Genomic DNA, 15,349 nt, shown 5'->3' with positions numbered 1-15,349 from the left:
AGGAAAATAAACTATTCTGTGCTTATGCCACTAACTCACGTCTTCTGGTAACTGCAGGCAAATGCTCTATTAACTGGCATAATGACTAAGACAACAACTGGACGTCCATCACTGGGATGATGTTGGCCTTTATTAAATGAAGGATGAACCATTATTAGACGGAGGAACCAAGAATAAGTTCCTAAAAATCATAATGCCCATTATGGGCATTATGGAGGAGAGTAGAAAACTGTGCATCATTTGAACAACAAGCTTCTACAAAGCCCTAGCTTTTTTTTTTTTCCCTGCTCAGAAAGTGCACAAGGTGTGTTAGAGGTTCAAAGAGGGCAGAGAGAGTGATATCATCAAAATGGTGACATAGGAGATCACTGCCTCCTTCCCCCAACAAAGATCAACAATTAGACAGTTATCCACCAACAAAAAGAGCCCTGGAAGAGCACTTGAGTCCACTTAAGAAACTTCAGCAACACAGTGGAACCAAAAAATCCTGAAAATAACCACACAAAAAGAGAAGGAAGACTGCTTCATCCCATCCTCCAATCTGGCTTTGCTCAGCACCAAGAGGAAACTTCCCAGCTAGAAAGAGTTTCCTTTGTGGAAAAGGAAAAGCAGCTTTCTGCAATCAATTTCAACAATGGATAGATCAACTAGACAGAAAAAACAACAAGAAAACATTGGACTTGAACCATACTTTATACCAGGTGGCCCTAATAGACATATATAGAACATTCCATTCACCAGCAGCAGAATGCACATTCTTCTCAAGTGCACATGGAACATTCTTCAGGATACAGCATATGACAGGTCACAAAACAAGTCTTAACAAATTTAAGAAGACTGAAAATATACCAAGAATCTTTTCTGACCACAATGGTAAGAAACTAGAATCAGTAACAGGAAGAAAATTGGAAAATTCACAAGTATGTGTAAATTAAACAATACCAATAATAACCAATGGGTCAAAGAAGAAATCAAAGGAAAAATTTTAAATATCTTGACACAAATGAAAATGGAAACACAACACACCAAAACTTATAGGATGCTGCAAAAGCAATTCTAAGAGGGACGTTTACAGCAATAAATGCCACGTTAAGAAAAAAGAAAGATCTGAAATTTAAAAAAGCCTACAAACAGATGGAAAGATAAACTGTCTTCATGGGTTCGAAGAATTAATATTGTTAAAATGAACATATTACCCTAGGTAATCTACAGATTCAATGTAATGCTTATCAGAATAGCAGTGGCATTTTCACAGAACTAGAACAAATAATTCTAAAATTTGCATGGAAATACAAAATACCCTGAATAGCCAAAACAATCTTGAGAAAGAACAAAGCTGGAGGTATCAGACACCCTGATTTCAAACTATACTACAAAGCTACAGTAATCAAAACAGTATGGTATTGGCACAAAAACAGACACACAGATCAAGGGAAGAGAATAGAGTACAGAAATGAACCCTCACTTATACAGGCAATTAATCTATGACAAAGGAGGTAAGAATATACAATGGGGAAAAGACATTCAATAAATGGTGCTGGGAAACTGGATAGCTACACATGCAACAGAATCAAACTAGACTACTCTCCCACAACATAAACAAAAATATACTCAAAATGAATTAAAGACTTGAATGAAAGACCTGAAACCATAAAACTCCTGGGAGAAAACTCAGGCAGTATGTTCTTTGACATCACTCTTAGTGATATGTCTCCTCAGGGAAAGGAAACAAAAGCAAAAATAAGCAAATAGGATCTAATAAAACTAAAAAGCTTTTGCACAGTGAAGGAAACTATCAACAAAATGAAAATGTCACCTACTCAATGAGAGAAGATATTTGCAAATGACATATATGACAGGGGGTTAAAATATACAAAGAACTCATAACACTCAACATCAAAAAAACAAACACTGGATTAAACAATGGGCAGAGAATCTGAATAGACATTTTTCCAAGGAAGACACTCAGATGGCCAACAGACATGTGAAAAGATGCTCAGCATCACTAAGCATCAGTGAAATGCAAATCAAAACCACAGTGAGATATCACTTCAATCTCTGAGAATGGCTATTATCAAAAAGACAACAAATAACAAGTGTTGATGAGGATGTGGAGAAAAGGACCATCATGCACTATTGCTGGGAATATACAGAAGAAAAGTATGGAAAAAATTAAAAACAAAACTACCATATGATTCAGCAACTCCACTCTTGGGTATTTATTCAAGGAAAATAAAAGCACTAGTTAGAAAAGATATATGCATGCCTGCGTTCATTGCAGCATTATTTACAATAGCTAAGACATAGAAACAACCTAAGTGCCATCAATAGATGAATAGATAAAGAAGACGTGGTGTATATACACAATGGACTATGACTCAGCCATAAAAAGTAATGAAATCTTGCCATTTGCAACAACATGGATGGACCTAGAGGGTATTATGCTAAGGAAAATAAGTCAGACAGAGAAAGACAAGTACTGTATGTTTTCACTTATATGTGGAATGAATCTTAAAAAAAAAAAAAAAGAACAAATGTAACAAAACAGAAACAGAGTTACAGATACAGAGAACAAATAGAGAAATAAAAATAGGTGAGGGAAATTAAGAGATACAAACTTACAGCTGCAAAATAAGTCAGGGGTATGAAATGTACAGTGCAGGGAATATAGTCAATAACTATGTAATATCTTTGTATGGTGACATATTGTAACTAGATTTATCATGGTGATCAGTTTGCAATGTATAGAAATTTTGAATCACTATGTTGTGTAATAGAAACTAACATAGTGTTGTGGGTCAATTATACTTCCAAATAAACAAACCCATAGAAAAGGAGATGAGATTCTTGGTTACCAGGGGTGGGGATCAGAGGAGGGGAATTGGGTGAAGGCAGTCAAAAGGCACAAACTTCCAGTTATAAGATAAATAAGGATGACATGAACAACATGATAAATATAATTAACACTGCTGTATGTTATATATGAAAGTTAAGAGAATAAATCCTAAGAGTTCTCATCATGAGAAAAAAGTTTCTATTTCTTTAATTTTGTATCTATATGAGATGATGAATGTTCACTAAACTTGTGATAATCACTTCATGATGTATGTAAATCAAATAATTATGCTCTATACCTTAAACCTATACAGTGCCATATGTCTTCATAAAATTGGAAATAGAATAGAATAGAATAATAAAAAATAAAATAAAATAAAACAGCCTAACTTTACACATCAAGGAACTAGAAAAAAGAAAAACAAGCTAAGCCCAAAGTTAGTAGAAGGAAGGAAATAACAAAGATTAGAGCAGAAGTAAGTGAAATAGACACTAGAAAAATAATAGAAAAGATCAACAAAAGTAAGAATTGGTTGGTGAAAAGATAAACAAAATTGACAAACCTTTGGCTAATCCAACTAAGAAAAACATAGAGAAGACTCAAGATCATAAATAAAAGAGGAGAGGGTATTTCCTGGTGGTCCAGTAGTTAGAATTCCATGCTTCCACTGCAAGCGGCACAGGTTTGATCCCTCTTTGGGGAACTAAGATCCCTCAAGCCATGAGGCACAGCCAAAAATAAACAAACAAATAAAAGAGGAGGCATTACCACTAACACTACAGAAATACAAAGAACCATAAGAAACAGCCATGAACAATATACACCAACAAATTGGAACACAGAAGAAATGGATAAATTCCTAGGAACAAACAACTTACCAAGGTTGAGTCATGAAAAAAATAGAAAATTTGAACAGACCAAATAATGAATAAGGAGACTGAAGCAGTAATCAAAAACTTTCCAACAAAGAAAAGTCCAGGACCAGGTGGCTTCACTGTTGAATTTTACCAAAGAAGAATTAATGCCAATCCTCCTCAAAATATTCCAAAATATTTAAGAGGCAGAAATCTGCCCAAACTCATTTTATGAGGCTAGCATTATACTGATACCAAAGCCAAATAAGAATACTACAAGAAAACAAAACCACAGATCAATATCCCTGATGAATACAAATGTAAAATTCTCAACAAAATATTAGCAAACTGAATTCAACAGCACATTAAAAGGATCAAACAACAGGATTAAGTGGGATTTATCTATGAGATGCAAGAATAGTTCAACATATGCAAATCAAAAAGTGTGATATACCACATTAATAGAATGAAAGATAAAAATCACATGATCATCTCAATAGATGCAGAAAAAGCATTAAACAGGGGCGTCCTAGGTGGCACAGTGGTTGAGAATCCACCTGCCCATGCAGGGGACATGGGTTTGATCCCTGCTCCAGGAAGATCCCACATGCCACGGAGCAACTAAGCCCGTGCGCCACAACAATTGAGCCTGCGCTTTAAAGCCCATGAGCCACAACTATTGAGCCCATGTGCTGCAACTACTGAAGCTCACACGCCTAGAGCCTGTGCTCCGCAACAAGAAGCCACGGCAATGAGGAGCCTGAGCACCACAGCGAAGAGTAGCCCCCACTCACCGCAACTAAAAAGAAAGCCCACGCCCAGCAAAAAAGACCCAACACAGCCAATAAATAAATAAATTTATTTAAAAAAAAGGCATTAAACAAAATATAATGTCCTTTCACCACAAAAACACTCAACAAATTGGGTACAGAAGGAATGTACCTCAACATTATAAAAGCCATATATGGCAAACCCATAGCTAATATCATACTTAATCATGAAAGGTTGAAAGCTTTTCCTCTAAGATCAAGAACAACACAAGGGTGCCCACTCTCATCACTCCTATTCAAAATAGTACTGGAAGTCTAACCAGAGCAATAAGGCAAGAAAAAGATTAACAGGCATCCAAATCAGAAAGGAAAGTAAAATCATATTTTTATGCAGTTCATATGATCATATATAGAGAAAATTCTAAAGATTCCACACACAGACACACAAAAACTGTTAGAACAAATCAACTAATTCAGTAAAGTTGCATGATACAAAATCAACATTTTGTTGCAATTCTATATACTAATAATGAAACATCTGAAAAAGAAATAAAGAAAACAATCTCATTCACAATAGCATCAAAAACAATAAAGCATTTAGTGATAAGTTAACCAAGAAGGTAAAAGATCTACACAGTGAAAACTACAAGACTTCGGTGAAATAAATTGAAATATATCCCATGTTCATGATTAAGAAGAATTAACATTGTTAAAATGTACATACAATCCTAAACCATTTATAGATTTCAATCCCTGCCAAAATTCCAATGGTATTTTTTCACAATTCTAAAATTTGTTTGGAACCACAGGAGATCTCAAATAGCCAAAACAACCCTGAGAAGTAGGAACAAAGCTAAAGGCAACACACGTCCTGATTTCAAACTATACTACAAAGTTATAGCAATCAAAACAGTATGGTACTAGGGACTTCCCTGGTGGTCCAGTGGTAAAGAATCTGTCCTGCAGTGCAGGGGATGCAGGTTCAATCCCTGGTCAGGGAACTAAGATCCCACATGCCGTAGGGCAACTAAGCCCACACACCACAACTACAGAGCCCACACATCCTGGAGTCTGCACATCACAACTAGAGAAGAGAAAACCTGCACACCACTGCTAGAGAGAAGCCCATGTGCCATGTCGAAGAGCCTGTGCATCGCAACAAAAGATTCTGCATGCCACAACAAAGAGCTTGCGTGCCACAACCAAGATCTGATGCAGCCAACAACAACAGCAACAACAACAACAACAACAACAGTATGGTACCAGCATAAAACTGACACATAGACCAGTAGAACAGAATTGAGAGCCAAAAATAAACCCTAGCATGTACAGTCAATTCACATTTGACAAGGGAGCCAAGAATACTCAATGAGAAAAAGATAGTCATTTCATAAATGGTGTTGAGAAAACTGGATAACAACAAGAAGAAGAATAAAACCTGATCACTATCTTACACCACTCACAAAATTTGACTTGAAATGAAGTAAAGACTTAACCATAGGACTTCCTAGGTGGTGCAGTGGTAAAGAATCCACCTGCCAATGCAGGGGATACGGGTTCGAGCCCTGCCCTGGGAAGATTCCACATGCCACGGAGTAACTAAGCCCGTGCGCCACAACTATTGAGCCTGTGCTCTAGAGCCCGTGAGCCACAACTACTGAGCCCATGTGCCACAACTACTGAAGCTCATGCACCTAGGGCCCGCGCTCCACAACAAGAGAAGCCACTACAATGAGAAGCCCATGCACCACAATGAAGAGTAACCCCCACTCGCAGCAACTAGAGAAAGCCCGTGTGCAGCAACGAAGACCCAATGCAGCCAATAAACAAATTAAATAAATAAATAAATAAATTTATAAAAAAAAAAAAAAGACTTAACCATAAAAACTGAAACTGTAAAACTCCTAGAAGAAATCACAGGGGGAAAGCTCTTCAACATCGGTCTTGGCAATGTTTTTTTTAGATATATCAAAAGCACAGGCAACAAAAGCAAAAATTAGCAAGCGGGACTTCATCAAAATAAAGAGCTTCTGCACAGCAAAAGAAACAATTAACAAGATGAAAAGGCAACCTACAGAATGGGAGAAAATATCTACAAATCATACATCTGATAAGGGGCTAATATCCAAAATATATAAAGAATTTATGCAATGCAACAGCAAAAACAAAACAAAACCATCAATTAGATTTTAAAATGGGCAGAGGAATTGCATAGACATTTTTTCCAAAGAAGGTATACAGATGACCAACAGGCACATGAAACAGTTGCTTGACATCACTAACCATCAGGAAATGTAAACCAAAACCACAGTGAGATATCACCTCACACCTGCTAGAATGGCTATCATCAAAAAGACAAGAAATAACAAGTGCTAGCAAGGATGTGTAGAAAGGGGAACTCTTGTGCACTATTGGTGGGAATGTAAATTGGTACAGCCACTGTGGGAAACAGTATGGAGGTTTCTCAAAAATTAAAAATAGAACTACCATTTAACCAAGCAATCCCACTTCTGCGTACACATCCAAAGAAAATGAAAACAAGACCTCAAGGAGATAGCTGCACTCCTATGTTCACTGCAGCATTATTCACAATAGCCAAGAAACAGAAACAATCTAAGTGTGCATCAATGGGTGAATGGATAAAGAAGAGGAAATATATTTTCATACAAACACACACACATACACACAAACACACACATATACACGCAAACACAATGGAATATTATTCAACTATGAGAAAGAAGGAAATCCTGCTTTTGCAACAGCATGGATGGACTTTGAGGGCATTACACTAAGTGAAATAAATTGGGCAGAAAAACACAAATGCTGTATGATCTCACTTATATGTGGAATCTAAAAGCTGAACTCATAGAAACAGAAAGTAGAGTGGTGGTGGCCAGAGGTCAGAAGTGAAGGAAATGGGGAGATATTGATCAAAGGGTACAAACTTTCAGTTCTAAGATAAATATGTTTTGGGGACCTAATATACAGCACAGTGATTATAGTAATAATACTGTATTATATACTAAGAAGTTGCTAAGATAATAGATCTGAAATGTTCTTACCACAAAAAAGAAATAGTCATTATGTGATATGATGAAGAAGCTAGCTAGCACTATGGTATTAATCACTTTGCAATATATAAGTACATCAGATCATCACATTTATACCTTAAACTTACATAATATTATATATCAATTATATCTCAACAAAGCTGGGAGTACATAAGGTGATTGTCTTTTTGTGAACCCACTTATGAAACTGTTTACCATTCATAGCACTGTTTGGGGGTAAAATGTGGTCCAACTTCAAGAGTTATCTATAAGAAGACCAAAATAAACATTCGGAGTCTAAATTGCACAAATAAACTCCATATAGTGGTTGACTTGTACACAGTAGGCACTGAGTGAATGGTTAAAATATTTTAAAGAAAACAAAGAGGACAGATCTGCCACCTGGTCCGTGTCCCTGAGCCACTCAGACACAAGGGAGAGGCAGAAGTACACACAGACGTGATCAGACACACTGACACAGCCACCCAGAGCAACAGGGCAAGGGACAGGAGCAGGCAGGAGAGGAAAGTCACTTCAGCCAAGGCAGCAGAACACAGGTGCCTGGCTGAGTGGCCGTCAGGAGGAAGCAGGGGGCCCTGCGGCTGACACTGAGTTCTGGATTCAGTTGACCATGATATTTAGTAAGACCCCCTGCCCCGATCCACCCAAGGTCTCTCCTATCCACAGATATAGGATGTCAGTCAGTTCCCTTCACCAACACTCTGGAGCTCATAGTTGTCTCATAGCAGCCCCGGTGGGTCAGGATGTGACTTGCAGGAGACCTGAGGATAGACTCTTGGGGACACTAACCTAATGAGCTGCAAGCATCATGAAAAGTCCTTGAAGCAGCCATGGAGGGGCTGCTGAAGACTGACTTATTACTGTCAGTAACTTTCCATTGTTACATTTTTGAAATATATTAATTTAGCCTTCCTTTTTAAAAAAATTTTCAATTGAAGTACAGTTGATTTACATATTGTGTTAGTTTCAGGTGCATAGCAAAGTGATTCAGTTATATACAAGCATGAGAGAAAAATTATCCACACTCTGGCTGCAGAATTTATAAAAGTTTTAATATAACCAGAGTGCAGATATTTTTTGACTCAGCCTCATATATTTTTTCAGACTCTTCCATTATACGTTATTACAAGATATTGAATAGAGTTCTCTGAGCTATAAATTCTTGTTGTTTATTTTATATATAGTAGTGTATATCTATTAATCCCCTACTCCTAACTTATGGTGTATGTATATACAACGGAATATTACTCAGCCATAAAAAAAAATGCAATATGGCCATTTGCAGCAACATGGATGAACCTAGAGAATATTATACTAAGTGAAATAAGTCAGAGAAAGACAAATATTATATGATATCACTTACATGTGGAGTCTAAAAAATAAAACAAATGAATTTATGTACAAAACAGAAACAGACTCACAGACATAGAAAACAGGCTTAAGAGGAAGGAGGGGTGAAGGATAAATTAGGAGTATGGGATCTCCTTTCCTTTTAAAGCATTCTGTTTTCTATCTATCCATGTGGAAGAACAGTTTTATTTTCCTCTCACAGGTTTAGTCTGCTAAACCACAGAAAATAATCATCACAAATTCTATTGATCTGGTATTTACTCTGGTTTCTTTTTCAAAGGCTGTGGTACTTTGTTGGGTGGTCTACTCACAATGGAATAGGCGCTCATGAGTGACACCAAAGAAGTAACTGCCAGAATTGCTAGTAAAATGATGAGTTACCAGCCCCTTCCTGGATGAATGCATTAACCTACAAGTTCCTGAACTGTTGCTCAAAGAGAACTTGGCAAGTTTACTGGTGGCCCACCAATGCCAAGGCCAACACTGGCCTAGCACTGGGTGGGACAGTAGACCTAAAGGGGTGATGGGATCCTTCCAAACCCTGCACTGTACTCCCATCTCCAGATGCACCCACTCCCCTTCCACACATGTGGGGCTGGATTCAGAGACACAGGGCACCTGCTAAGAGGAGAAAAGTCTTCTCATTCCTAGATGGGAATTCCTGAAAGAGTGGCTAGTGGGACTGCAAGAGCTGTCTGCATCCATTCACTCATTCGGTCATGGTCACCCACCATCAATCAGCCAGGAAGTAGTGCAGATTTACTTCTGTGCAGAAGCTTCTTTAATAGCACACATGGAAGAAGGGCAAACTCAGAATTCATGACATGAGACAGCCCCCCGGCAAAGCAATCCACATCCCATGTAGACAGATGTCCCCCTTCCAAGCAGGACTGGCAGGCATTGCTCTGTGATCAGAACATCTACCACCTCCTAACCCAGAAGGAAGCAGCGACATGTACACACCTGGAAGCTCTTTCTCAGACCAAAGATGACCCCCAGTGTCCACTCCTAACCACACAGGCACCAGAGAGGAAAGATTTCTCCAGAATCTAGATGGTTTCCTTCAGCAGAGAGCTGTGGTTTTAAATGTTTTTCATCAGTCTCAGCTCTCTGCTGAAGAGGACTTCCCTGGGCCTTAGTGTTTTTCAAATATTGATATTAAGTGAGAGGCTTGGAGTAGATTTGTGAGTCCCAGCATAGAATTCCCTGGAGGGCTTAGAAAACTACTCATGCAAGGGTCTCACCCCACACCAAGGAATCTGACCACTGGGAGTGGGCCTGGATGTCTCTTTTTAACAATCTCCCCAAGGGATTCTCATGCTCAGTTAGGACTGAGGACTCGGGATACGGTTTATCTTAGCCTCGCCCATCCCTGCCACTTCCCTGGGCAGATGTGATGCAGCTGGTCCGAGCTGGGGTCTGACACTGCACCTCCAATAGCTCCCAGATGGTGGCCCTGTTGCTGCTACATGGATCCCTCTCTGAGAAGCAGAATCCTTTCCAACCGTTTTGCTTCATTTTTTGAGACTCTGACATCTAGAGAACCTGTTCTAGCCTCAAGGCAAAATGCTTTCCTTCCCACCAGAGCAGCGGGAACAGGTTACCTGGGAGACAACCACGGACAAGCACGAGACTCTTCAAATACAGCCTGACCGTTTCACATGAGAGGGGTACTTACCAAATAGTTTAGCCAAACCTTTGTCCAAGTTTTTTGAACTTGATGAAAATTCAGTGTTTGAACCTGTGGGGAAAATAAACCTTAGCTATGGGTCAGTCTTTCACTGGATCTGCATGTACTTCTTTTTAAATCGACACTCTCTTGGATGGTATTTTGAGAAGAGCATCCTGCAGTTGGGCTGCTCTAGGGGAAGCAGCACTGGACTTGGGTTCTGGTACAACATTTGAACACTGTGTGACCTTGGGCAGTGAAGTTCTGTGGGATTTGGTTTTCTCAAATGAGACTGGAGGGAAAGATGCCGACCACAAGAGGGCTGTGAGGAGGGGGGGATGAAATTCGCTGATGTGACCTGGAGACTGAAAGTGCTCTCCCCTCATCCCGTCTCAGTGCTATTATCTGTGATGAACGGCAGTAAACAGTGCCGGTTCCAAGCAAGGTCATGCTCAGTGCTCAGCTGGGGAAGGAACAGAGACAGAGGGACACACATCTCAGGGGCTTTTCAACCAAAACTGTCCCTTCCACAGGCAATGAGGCCAACAAACAGTGACTGACCATTTTGGAAAAGTGATGCTTTCTTGTTTGGGAGGGGAGGGAACAATACTCCTGCATTCTCTGCACTAATCCCCACTGTGGGTCTATATTTGGGAGGAGCTCAGGCACCTGAGGTCATCCCAACTTGACCCATTTGACAAGCACAAGGAATTCCTGATGTTGTCATTGAGGAATGAAAAAAACGAAGGTGCAAACAGAGATGGACAGCCACCTCCTCTAGGACACCATGGACTGAATTCTAGACTTCTGCCAACCCACGTGTGCCTACATCAAGGATAAGAATTAATTGTGCTAAAAGACTCTAGTGACCTGTGGAGATTTTGAGCTATATTATCAGGCTTTTCTTTTTGGAAGTCATGATGTCTGTGACACATTTTCCTAATTCAAGGTCAAGGCCAGGCCTTGTCTCTTGCCCCTGGCAAGTGGGCAAACCCAACAGGGAGGAGAAACTTGTCCCTTAATGAAGGCATTTCAGGCCACAGCAGCCACCTATTCTGAGTTCCACAGAGTATTCATGAAGTGTCTCCAAGAATCTGACCTTTTAACTCAAAACCGGGACAACACTGGTTTCCTCACAGTCTGCATAGACATTGAGGAATCTGTGTACGTGGCAGGTTTCAATTCTACAGGAAAATTGCTACTTAGGTGGTTAATGGTGCATGGATATGATGGCTTTTTGGTAAATGAAAGAAAAAGTTCTCTCTTGCTGACACGTTAGTGAATCATTAAGAATCAATACAGTGGAAGTGGAAGTAAGCCCATGCAGTAAAATATTTGTTCACAAAAACCCTCTGGTTTTTAAAAGTGGCCTGACAAGAGGAGTTACTGTCTGCGCTTTCCTTGATGTCACCCCTGACTGCATAATGTACCTACTGTCCTTCACAGCAGATGACACTGTTTTGTGATATTTGTCTGCTTAATTTTTGGAAAACAACACTGTAGCTTCCTCCATCACAAGGATTGTGTGTGTCTACTGCTTTTGCTTTTCTCCAGACCCAATTTCTTTACATTAAGAGATTGTCCCAGAATGTGGTCAGCCAATTAGTTTAGTAAATAGCAAAAGTGCTTCCAAATGCAGTAAGATCATACAAGTAGAGCATGGAAATCTAATGTTCACTTTGAAAAAGCTATGTTCATAAGATGTTCATAACAGCATTATTCAAATAGCCAAAAGGTGGAGACATCTCAAACGTCCAACAACTGATAAATGGATAACAGAATGTGGTAAATCCCAACAATGGAATCCCATTCAGCCACAGAAAGAAATGAATTCCTGAGACACGTAACGCAACAACGTGGATGAACGCTGAAAACGTGTTAAATGAAAGAAACCCATTACAAAAGACCATATAGTGTGTGATTCCATATATGAAATAGAATAGACAAATCCATAGAACAGACAGAAGGTTAGTGGTTGCCAGAGGCTGTGGGCAAGTGGGGATGGGAAATGACAGCAAGTGAGTATGACATTACTTTTGGGAGTGATGAAAATGTTTTAAAATTAGATCCTGGTGGTTCACAATGCTGTGAATATACATTTTCATGGGTGAATTTTATGTTGTGTGAATAATATACCAAGCTGTTATTTAAAATATAGTGTGTGTGTATATGAGGGAGTAGATTAAGCAAGATTGGCGTGATTAGCACATAGAGGTTCATTGTACTAATCGCTCTCCTTTTGTATATGTTTGAAATTTTTTATAATGAAAAGTTAAAATGTGCATGTATGCTACCCTCTCGTGGAGCTCTGGATTTTCAGAAAGGTGCAGGGTTGGGGAAAATGTCAAAGTTCCTCCCTTCTCCTGAGCAAGGAACCCCTAGAGTAGATCCGGGGACGTAACGCCGGTCGGACGGGGAGAAACCCTGCGTCCACTCCAGCACCCCTAGGAGCAAAGCATCGTCTCCTGCCTGATTTAGGCTCGTGGTGAGTCTTCACACATCTCCATCTGCCACAATATACCTGTGACGGTCCCTCTAATCAGGTGGAAAGGGTGAGGCTCTGCACCTCGGCAATAATCCAGGAAGAGAACAAAGAAGAGGGTCTCCGCTCCTCTCTTCTTTGCCATAGTCTGTGCACCATTAGAGAGAAGTAAATCTCCTGAACTCCTTCAGACAGAACTGCCTTGCCAGGCTACTTCAGAACCTGATGGTCTGTGACATCACACCCGGAAGCGGAAGCGAGGTGGGGGCAGGTCTACAGCAGGAAGGGGGAGCGCCCGGTGTCTGTGGACCTGGATACAAGCGGGAGGCTGGCCACCTCGAGATAATAGCCTCTGCGCTCACTTCCTTGGACTTTTCAGTGCCTTCCACCGTCCTCCATGCATTGCAGCCTGGAGGCAACCAGATCATCAGACTTTCTCTACCCTGATTCTCTTATTTCCTGGCAAATTTATTGAGGTATGACAGGAAAACTTTGTAAGAAATTAATAAACAGAAATCTCAATTAAATAGAGTTGAGAGACCAGAAGGGGGAGCTCTTACTCCCAGAGACCAATAGGAAGAAGAAAAACTTCATTCCTGGCAAGGGCTCAACCAATGAAAAGCCATGGATTCTTTGTTTACTATAGCCTCCCCCAACTTCCTTTTCCCCTCTATAAAAGAGTTCTCCCTGTCTTGCTATGGACATAACACACAATGGTTGCAGATTCCAAACAAACCTTTTTTTTTTTTCCTGGGGAAATCACTGGCAGTCTTCTTGTTTTAGGTCAACAATATCTATATTTACATAGTTATCCAAGTATGGAGGAGGAATCCAACTTTTTCTGTAAAGAGCCAGATAGAAAATATTTTAGGCTTTGCAGGCTATGTATATCTCTGTCACATATTTTTCTTTGTTCATTGTTGTTTTTACAACCTTTAAAAAATGTAAAAACCACTGAAAAAAAATCAGTGAAACCAAAAGTTAGTTCTTTGAGAAAGTCAATAAAATATATAAACCTCTAGCCAGACTAGTAAGGAAAAAAAGACAGAGGACACATATTAACAATCTCATAAGGAATGAGAACACAGACATTACTAAAGATACTATAGATTAAAAGGAAAATAAGTGTATATTATTAACAACTTTTCCCCAATAGGTTAAACAAATTAGATAAAATGGACAGATTCCTTGACAGAAGCTAACAGAGTTTACTCAAGAAGAAATAAATAACATGAATAACTCTATAAAAAAATAAATTGCTTTTCTTTTAAAAAGAAAAAAGCTCCATATTAAAGGAATTGAATTTTTGGATAAAAACCTTCCCACAAAGAAAGTTCAATACATTAATATGTATAAAATAGATGACTAATAAGAAAAAAAAAGAAAGAAAACTCAAAGCCCAGATGGCTTCACTTGTTAATTCTATCAATATTTAAGGAAGAAACAGCACCAGTTCTATACAAACTCTTCTTAAAAATTAAAATTGAGAGAGCACTTCCCAGTTCATTTTATGAGACCAGCATTATCCTAATAACAAGCCAGACAAAGATATTACAGGAAGAGAAAATTATAGGCCAGTATCTTTCATAAACATAGATATAAGAATTCTTTACAAATTTTTAGTGAGTTGACTCCAACAATATTTTTTAAAGGGTAAAATATATCATAACTAAATGAAGTTTATTTCAGAAATGTAAAACTGATTGAACATTTAAAAATAAATCAGTCTAGGGGGCTTCCCTGCTGGCGCAGTGGTTAAGAATCCGCCTGCCAAAGCAGGGTACATGAGTTTGAGCCCTGGTTCAGGAATATCCCACATGCTGCAGAGCAACTAAGCCCATGTGCCACAACTACTGAGCCTGTGCGCCTAGAGCCTATGCTTCACAACGAGAGAAGCCATGCAATGAGAAGCCCATGCACCACAACGAAGAGTACCCCCTGCTCTCCACAACTAGAGAAAGCCTGTGCGCATCAACGAAGACCCAACACAGCCAATAAATTAATTAATTAATTAAGAAATTAACGAAAGAACAAAGTCTAAATATGATTAGAAGTGAAAATATCATTTTTTAAAAATCAGTTAATCATGTTAATATAAAAATCATATGTTCATCACAACAGATGATCAGAAAAAGCACTTGACAAAATCTAACATGCATTCAGAATAAAACTCCCATTAACTAGAAAACAAAGGGATTTTTCTCAATTTGAAAAAGAGTATTTACAAAAGACCTAAAGAAACATCATAAAAATGGTAAAAGATTGAATGCTTTCTCCCTAATCTCAGGATCAAAGTAAGGATGTCCACTCTCAC

Source organism: Hippopotamus amphibius, chromosome 7 (assembly GCF_030028045.1).
Source record: "Hippopotamus amphibius kiboko isolate mHipAmp2 chromosome 7, mHipAmp2.hap2, whole genome shotgun sequence".
Lineage (NCBI taxonomy): Eukaryota > Metazoa > Chordata > Mammalia > Artiodactyla > Hippopotamidae > Hippopotamus > Hippopotamus amphibius.
Note: the sequence above shows the minus strand (reverse complement) of the source record.